This window comes from Triticum urartu, chromosome 6A (assembly GCF_056163025.1).
Source record: "Triticum urartu cultivar PI428250 chromosome 6A, HENAU_Tu73, whole genome shotgun sequence".
Lineage (NCBI taxonomy): Eukaryota > Viridiplantae > Streptophyta > Magnoliopsida > Poales > Poaceae > Triticum > Triticum urartu.
This window is the reverse complement of record NC_141878.1, coordinates 56,283,858-56,292,506: the sequence shown is the minus strand read 5'-3', so window position 1 is coordinate 56,292,506 and position 8,649 is coordinate 56,283,858.

Sequence of the window (8,649 nt, the reverse complement as noted above, 5' to 3'; positions counted from 1 at the left end):
TAAACCGCTCATACTGCCTCTCTCTTGGCGAGATGGGACTAAAAACAGCTTGCCATAAACTCATTAGTACCGGTTTGTGGTAAGAACCGGCACTAAATGGTGATGGTGGGGCCATAGCCTGACCGCAGGCTGATGCAGCCTCTTTAGTACCGGTTCGTGGCATGAACCGGTACTAAAGGTTCGCCAAGAACCGGTACTATTGATCGCCGCCACGAACCGGCACTAATGTACACATTAGTGCCGGCTCTAATTCAAACCGGCACTAATGTGCTTCACGTTTGACCCTTTTTCTACTAGTGGTAGGTCATATATTAGTGTTTCGACGTGCCTTGTCTTGATTACGACGTCGTCCACATAGGCTTCAACTGTCTTTCCGATTTGTTTCGCCGGGCATGTTTGGATCATGCGTTGGTAGGTGGCGCCAACGTTCTTGAGCCCGAAGGGCATGGTGTTGAAGAAGAATGGCCCATATGGGGTGATGAATGTTGTTGCAGCTTGGTCGGACTCCTTCATTTTGAGTTGATGGTATCCGGAATATGCGTTGAGGAAACACAGTGAGTCGTGTCCTGCGGTAGCATCAATGATTTGATCAATGCGGGGGAGGGGAAAGGGATCCTTAGGGCAAGCCTTATTGAGGTCTTTAAAATCGACGCATAGGCGCCAGGATTTATCCTTCTTTGGTACCATCACCAGGTTTGCCAGCCAGTCCGGATGTTTTATTTCTCTGATGAATCCGGTCTTGATTAGCTTGCCTAGCTCCTCTCCCATTGTTTGACGTTTGGGTTCGAAAAAGCGCCGCAGTGTTTGTTTGACCGGTTTGTATCCCTTTAATATGTTGAGGCTGTGTTCGGCCAGTTTGCGCGGTATTCCTGGCATGTCAGAAGGGTGTCAGGCGAATATATCCCAGTTTTCGCGAAGAAAATCCCTTAGCACGGCGTCGACCGTTGGTTCTAGTTGTTCCCCAATAGATGTTGTCTTTTTGGGGTCCGTTGGATGGACCTGAAATTTGACTAGTTCTTCCGCTGGCTTGAAGGAGGTGGCCTTGGGGCGTTTGTCTAAGATCACATCATCCCTGTCCACCATGGAGCGTAGTGTGGTTAATTCTTCGGCCGCGAGGGCTTCAGATGATGCCTCAAGGGCCAGGGATGTGGTTTTATTTTCGGCACGGAGTGCTATGTCCGGATCACTGGCGAGAGTGATTATGCCTTTGGGCCTGGGCATCTTAAGCTTCATGTACCCGCAATGAGGTACAGCTTGGAAGCGTGTAAATGCCTCCCGCCCCAAAAGGGCGTGATATCCGCTGTTGAAAGGGGCCACTTGGAAGGTTATTTCTTCGGACCGATAATTCTCCGACATGCCGAATACCATGTCGAGTGTTATTTTTCCTGCACAACGCGCCTCCCTACTGGGAATAATTCCTCAGAAGGTTGTGTTGCTTTGCTCAATGTGGCTCCTATCTATTTCCATTTTGTGGAGTGTATCTTCGTAGATGAGGTTTAGTCCGCTGCCACCGTCCATGAGGACCTTGGTGAGCCGAAAGTCGCCCACGATTGGACTGAGGACCAAGGCGGCTGGTGATCGGACTGTCCTATATTTTGGTTTGTCACTGGCATTAAAAGTTATAGCCGTGTCGTTCCAAGTGTTTATTGCTACTATTTGACAGACTTCGGCGAGTCTGCATAGTGCTCGTTTGCGTGTATTGTTTGAGGCAAATGTCTCGAAGACCGTTTGTCGTGGAATTGTCACAGCAGATGTCCTAGTGTGAGGACTTAGTCATGAGTCCAACGCATCTATGTGGTAGCTTGAGAGGGGTTGAGCGGAATCGAGAAACGTAACACAAGACAAGGGTTTAGAAAGCTTCGGGCCCCGGGAAACATCATCCAGTAACAACCCTACATGTTGTTTGTGGCTAGGTCTTATTATCATCACGAGGGAGTCGCCGTAAACCGGCTCTCCCAGTTATCCTTAACCCTTAAGACTTTCTCCCCCCTTTACGAGGTGCCCTGCCCCTCCTTATATATGTTGAAGGGGCGGGTTACATGTAGAGTCCATCTCGGACTAATACTTAAACTATTTTGACTTCTCTTCATGGGCTTCATAACGTCTTGGGCTTCATAACGTCTCGGGCTTCATAACCCTTGGCAACCGAGTTATCACTGTCTACCGGGTTATGACTGGTGCCGGTTTATGATGGTCTGCCGGTTTATGATTGTCTACCGGTTTATGATGGTCTACCGATTTATGATTATCTGCTGAGTTATCATCTGACTTAACTCCTGTCGGGTTATCATCTGACTTAACTCCTGCCGGGTTATCATCTGACTTAACTCCTGCCGAGTTACCAGGTCCCAGCCGGTTTATAACTCTGGCCGGGTCATACCGCAGAGTATATCCCCGACATTAGCCCCCAGTTTAATTTGGATTTATCCATGTTAAACTGATCCCGAGCATCCTTAAATCCTTGTCATTTCCTTGTAAAAAAATCCGGGTCAATAGGTCAGCTTCATAATCAATTTGCTGACATTGGTTTTTCATAGAAAAATATAATGAAGAATAATTCCTTTGACTCAGCTCCCAATGCTTAAAAAATATTGGTCCTTGAAATACTCATCTGATCTTCAACCGGTTTAAGAATGTAGAACTTGCTGGTTTAAGAATGTAGAACCTTGCCGGTTTAAGAAAGTAGAACCTTGTCGGTTTAAGAATGTAGACCCTTGCCGGTTTACAAATATTGATGGTACCGGGTCATAATTGTAGTTAACATCAAGCTTGAAAATATACCTCTTATATGCCTATCACTTGTAGCCCCCAAGTCTTAAGAAAGTAGCATAGCAACAGCTTAAGACTTGCTTCAATATAAATATCACAATCTTGAAGAAATCCGATTTTTTCATCCCGGTCATTAGTCATAAATTGAGTATTCCATATATGTAGCCCCCAAGTGTCGGGTCATTATGCAATATTGAGAAGGGACTTTGTAAATATAATCATGTAAAATTTGAACAACAACGTGTATTCCCCAAGGGCCGACTCAGTAAGATAATATTTAGCCGGGACTTGATATATACTTCAATGAAAATAACATCATATGATAACCCCCATCATGGGGCTTGAACCCACTCCCACAAGGTTAAGAGCCTTGTGTTTTACCAACTAAGCAATGGACCCTTCAATATAATGGATTAAAAGCTTTGTACCTTGAATTGTTGACAGGAGCAATTGGTAGCCCCCAAGGGCCGGCTCATTACGATGTGATGAGTTGGGTCTTCAATAAAGTGAGCAAACAATGACTTTGCATTTGCCCCCAAGTGTCATGGTGCATGCTTGCAGCGACATGAGACTTGTGTATTTGATGTAATCCCAATTTGAATAATGTAGCCCCCAAGTACTGGGTCGTAAGCCTGTAGCGACTCGGGACTATTCCTTCCATTGCAGAACAAATTATATCCATTGCGGTGAAGCGACTTTGAAAACCTCAATCATAATATTGGTTATTGATAACCATAACAAAAATCCAGCCGTGTTGGCTATTAAAGATTTGAATAATATAACCTGGTTTGAAAACCGGTACCTGCCATATAAACCGGTATATCCGTGCCCATATGATACATGCTATGATGATGTAATGATGATGCAATGTATGACGCAATATATGATGATGTATGTGTATGATCAAGAGGGTTTAAGCTATGGTTCGGATATGACCAGAGCCCCCAAGTAGTCATAATTGTGGCATTGCGCCGATCAAGAGATGTAGCTATGGTTCGGATATGACCAGAGCCCCCAAGTGATTTCCTTGATGGCCTTATGCCTATCAAGAGGTGTAACTATGGTTCGGATACGACCAAGCCCCCAAGTGATTTCCCTGGTGGCCCTTATGCCTATCAAGAGGTGTAACTATGGTTCGAACCCATAGCCCCAAGTGATTTCCCTGGTGGCCTTATGCCTATCAAGAGGTGTAGCTATGGTTCGGATACGACCAAGCCCCCAAGTGATTTCCCTAGTGGCCCTTATGCCTATCAAGAGGTGTGACTATGGTTCAAACATAGCCCCCAAGTGATATCGTGAGCTGTGCTCAAGGGATACCCATGTTTGAGCTATGTTGTGCAGCAAACTCTCTTTGGCCCCTTATGATAATATTGGCTTGATAGCCGGATTACCGAAGTAACCAGAGCTGTGCTCTTATGATAATATTTTCTTGACAGCCGAAATCAAGAGGGTAGTAACGCTATGTTCTCTTTGGTGAATACACTTATGTTTGAACAGGAAGCCCCCAAATGACATTGTGAGCTGTGCTCAAGGGGCACCTATGTTTGAGCTGTGCTCTTGCAATAGACTCTCTTTGGTCCCCTCAATTTTTCCTGAGAACTTGAACTTGCGAGAGATTATTCTTTTAACCGGAAGTTCTTAAACCGGATATTGAGAGCTTCAAAGCTTTGTGGGAGATAGCTTTCCCTTCAAACCAGAATCCTTCTTTTTAAGCCAGAAATTTTCTGACGGCCTTTAAATTTTCACCAATATGGTGGTTTAGGGTCCTGCATTAGATAACTTTGCAAGCCGGTGTAATTGCTCTTTTAAAGAAAACAATATATAATATAAAAATATACTGGATGGATTTCACCTGATTTGTCCCAGCGATAGATAATCCTCAGAATGTGCCAATCAAGGTGGCTCAAGATGGAGTGGATGTGTGAGTCGGCCGCGGCATTGTAAACCGCGTGGACGAGCAAGTTGTCCTCCTCATTGTAAACCGGCGCGGATGCATGAACCGGCCGCAAGAGCGGACGGGCGAGTCGTCTGTGGATTTGCAAGCCGGTGTGGTTGCGAGAGAGGGCCACGTTATTGTAAGCCGGTGCGGGAGTTCATTGAGTAACGACAATCACTAGTGCCGAATGATGTTGGCGCGCTTCCATCTCCACGGTATAATGCCACATTATAATGAATATACTCCTGCATATAAAATATAGCAGGGCAAAGTAGTTTTGCTTGGATGAATTAAGATATACTTAAAAATAAATAGGGTAAATAGCACCTGATACTCAGCCCAAAGGTTGATGATGATTTCTGGATCCTGATGTAAGGAGCAGTACTGATAGTACTATACATCGCACTAGTAATAGTAGCGTTTGTAGTCTGCCTTTGAACTAAGCAGCATTTTTTAACTCACCGGTTTAAACACCCCTTTTGCTTTGCACCAGCGAAACGGGTGGCGACTTGTAGCCGCAGGAGTAAAGCGGCGACATGAGGCCAAGGTGGGGCGGCTCACGGAGACGAGGCAAGGTCACGCGACAGCCGGTTCGGCCCGCGGGCGGTTTTGTGGCAGCAAAGGCCACTGGTCGGCCACGGCGGCTTAGCAGTAATGGAGGCCGAGGAATTCCATAGCAGAAATAGATGGAAACGAGTTGGCGAGGAGAGGCCATGGCTATACGGTGCGGCGGGTTAAGCGCCAGGCGGCCACCACGGAGACGAGTGACTTGCAAGTGACAGCGGTTCAATGCCGCGGTGATGCATGATCCGACGGGTCGAGGCGGTGCTTGGAAGCACAGCGAAAAAACAGCCGACGACGGAGGCTGTGGCTCGCGAGGCAGAGGCGAAGGGGCACGACAAGGGCAGCTCGAGGCAGCCAGCCGGCGAGGCGTGCTGAACCGGTGGCGGGTTGGAGAGGCGCGGCTACGAGTCGGTGATGGCGACCCAGAGGAAGCGAGGGCGACTGAACCGGCGGTGGGTTAGAGAAGCGTGGCTAAGGGTCGGTGATGGCGACCCAGAGGAAGCGAGGGCGACTGAACCGGCGGCGGGTTAGAGAGGCACGGCTGCGGGTCAGTGATCCAGTGAGGCAGTAGCCCACAGGGAGGGGCGACCCAAGGTCTGCTCCGGCAGGGGCCGCGATGACTTGAAGTAGAAGGGCGTCAGGCGGAACGGCACACGGCCATGGCCGGTTTAACGTGGGAGGTGGCTCGTGGCTCGGAACGGTGCGCGGTCGTAGCGACTTGGTGCTTGACGCAGGACTGCAACAGAGGTGAGGCCATGCTCAGAGGTGAGTCTGCGATGGCGGAGCTTTGGACGCAAAGATGAACCGGCGGACAATGGCTCAGTAGACAGGCAACCGTGGCCACGGTGGTGACTTGTCTGTAGATGCGTGCTACCTCTTGAGCACTTGCGTTGGTTTTCCCTTGAAGAGGAAAGGGTGGTGCAGCAAAGTAGCGTAAGTATTTCACTCAGTTATTGAGAACCAAGGTATCAATCCAGTAGGTGGCTACGCGCGAGTCCCTCGCACCTACACAAAAAAAATAAATCCTCGCAACCAACGCGATAAGGGGTTGTCAATCCCTACACGGTCACTTACGAGAGTGAGATCTGATAGATATGATAAGATAATATTTTTGGTATTTTTATGATAAAATGCAAAGTAAAATAAAAGCAATGAAAATAACTAAGTATTGAAAGATTAACATGATGAAGATAGACCCGGGAGCCATAGGTTTCACTAGTGGCTTCTCTCAAGAGCATAGGTATTTTATGGTGGGTGAACGAAAATTACTGTTGAGCAATTGACAGAATTGAGCATAGTTATGAGAATATCTAGGTATGATCATGTATATAGGCATCACGTCCAAGACAATTAGACCGACTCATGCCTGCATCTACTACTATTACTCCACACATCAACCGCTACCCAGCATGCATCTAGAGTATTAAGTTCATAAGAACAGAGTAACGCCTTAAGCAAGATGACATGATGTAGAGGGATAAATTCATGCAATATGATTAAAAAAACCATCTTGTTATCCTCGATGGCAACAATACAATGTGTGCCTTGCTGCCCTTACAGTCACTAGGAAAGGACACCGCAAGATTGAACCCAAAGCTAAGCACTTCTCCCATTGCAAGAAAGATCAATCTAGTTGGCCAAACCAAACTGATAATTCGAAGAGACTTGCAAAGATAACCAATCATACATAAAAGAATTCAGAGAAGATTCAAATATTGTTCATAGATAAACTTGATCATAAACCCACAATTCATCGTTCTCAACAAACACACCGCAAAAGAAGATTACATCAAATGGATCTCCACAAGAGAGGGGGAGAACTTTGTATTGAGATTCAAAAAGAGAGAAGAAGCCATCTAGATAATAACTATGGACCCGTAGGTCTGAGGTAAACTACTCACACTTCATTGGAGAGGCTATGGTGTTGATGTAGAAGCCCTCCGTGATCGATGCCCCCTCCAACGGAGCTCCGAAACAGGCCCCAAGATGGGATCTCGTGGATACAGAAAGTTACGGCGGTGGAATTAGGGTTTTGGCTCCGTATCTGATCGTTTGGGGGTACGTAGGTATATATAGGAGGAAGAAGTACGTCGGTGGAGCAACAGGGGGCCCACGAGGGTGGAGGGCACGCCTGGGGGGGTAGGCGCACCCCCTACCACGTGGCCTCCTTGTTGGTTGCTTGACATAGGGTCCAAGTCTCCTGGATCATGTTCGGTGAGAAAATCACGTTCCCGAAGGTTTCATTCCGTTTGGACTCCGTTTGATATTCATTTTCTTCGAAACCCTAAAATAGGCAAAAACAGCAATTCTGGGCTGGGCCTCCGGTTTATAGGTTAGTCCCAAAAATGATATAGAAGTGGATTATAAAGACTAATAATGTCCAAAACAATAGATAATATAGCACGGAGCAATAAAAAATTATAGATACGTTTGAGACGTATCAATGCGCAATTGAACGGCGATGGTTCGGCGGTAGTTTAAGGGCGACGGTGACTCAGGTTCGGGTCGCGTCCACAACGGAGGCAGCGGAATGCTCTGGAGGGATGAGACATACAGTGAAAAACGCGGCACCTTCCGTAGACAGGCTGAGCTGGTGATTGAACGGCTCGGGAGGTCGGGTAAAGCCACAGTGGTTGTTCAGAAATAGCGGGCCGGTTCATTGCAGAAAATACGCCACGGCAGCGGCGACTTGACAGCGCGGTAGTGCGGCGATTCTCCTGCTACAGTTGAAACGGGCAGTGGTTTGGCACTCCTATGGGTTCAGTGGCAGCGGAAGCCGGCCATGGCGGCACACAAGGCAGACGGCGATGGCGACTTAGCAGCCCGGCAAAAGCCCGGACGGCGACTTGTGACATGAATAAGGCGTCTCGACGATGGAGTGAAACACAGCGAGGGGCGCAGCAGGGGCCGTTGGGTGGCTCCGGAGGCCTGGGTGGCCTACGGGCGTAGAGAGCCGGTGGGTGAACAAGGCAGACCGGACGAAGACGCGGCAGAAGTAGGGCAGAGCCGGCGTAACCAAAACAACTTGGTGCACCTGCGGGGGCGACGGCAGTGGAGGCAGCATCCCACAGGCAGGGGCGGCCCGAGGCCTGCTAGTGCTACGTCGGCTCTTGGCCACTGGGCGAGGCTGGAACAATGTTGCGGTGGCTCAGCAAATTTGATGGAGGTGATACGCCTCGCGGCCGTAGACGCGGCAGAATTGAAGGCACGCTGAACTGGGGCAGCTCACGGGCAGCGCGAGGCCGAGCTGAAGACATCGAAGAACCATGGCAGAGGATGCAGCTCAGTGACACCGGCTTGAGGCCGTAATGGTAGAAAACTGCGCCGGCCATAGCAGAACAGCGGGAGCAGAAGCGAGGCGGGTCGCCAATCGGCAGGTT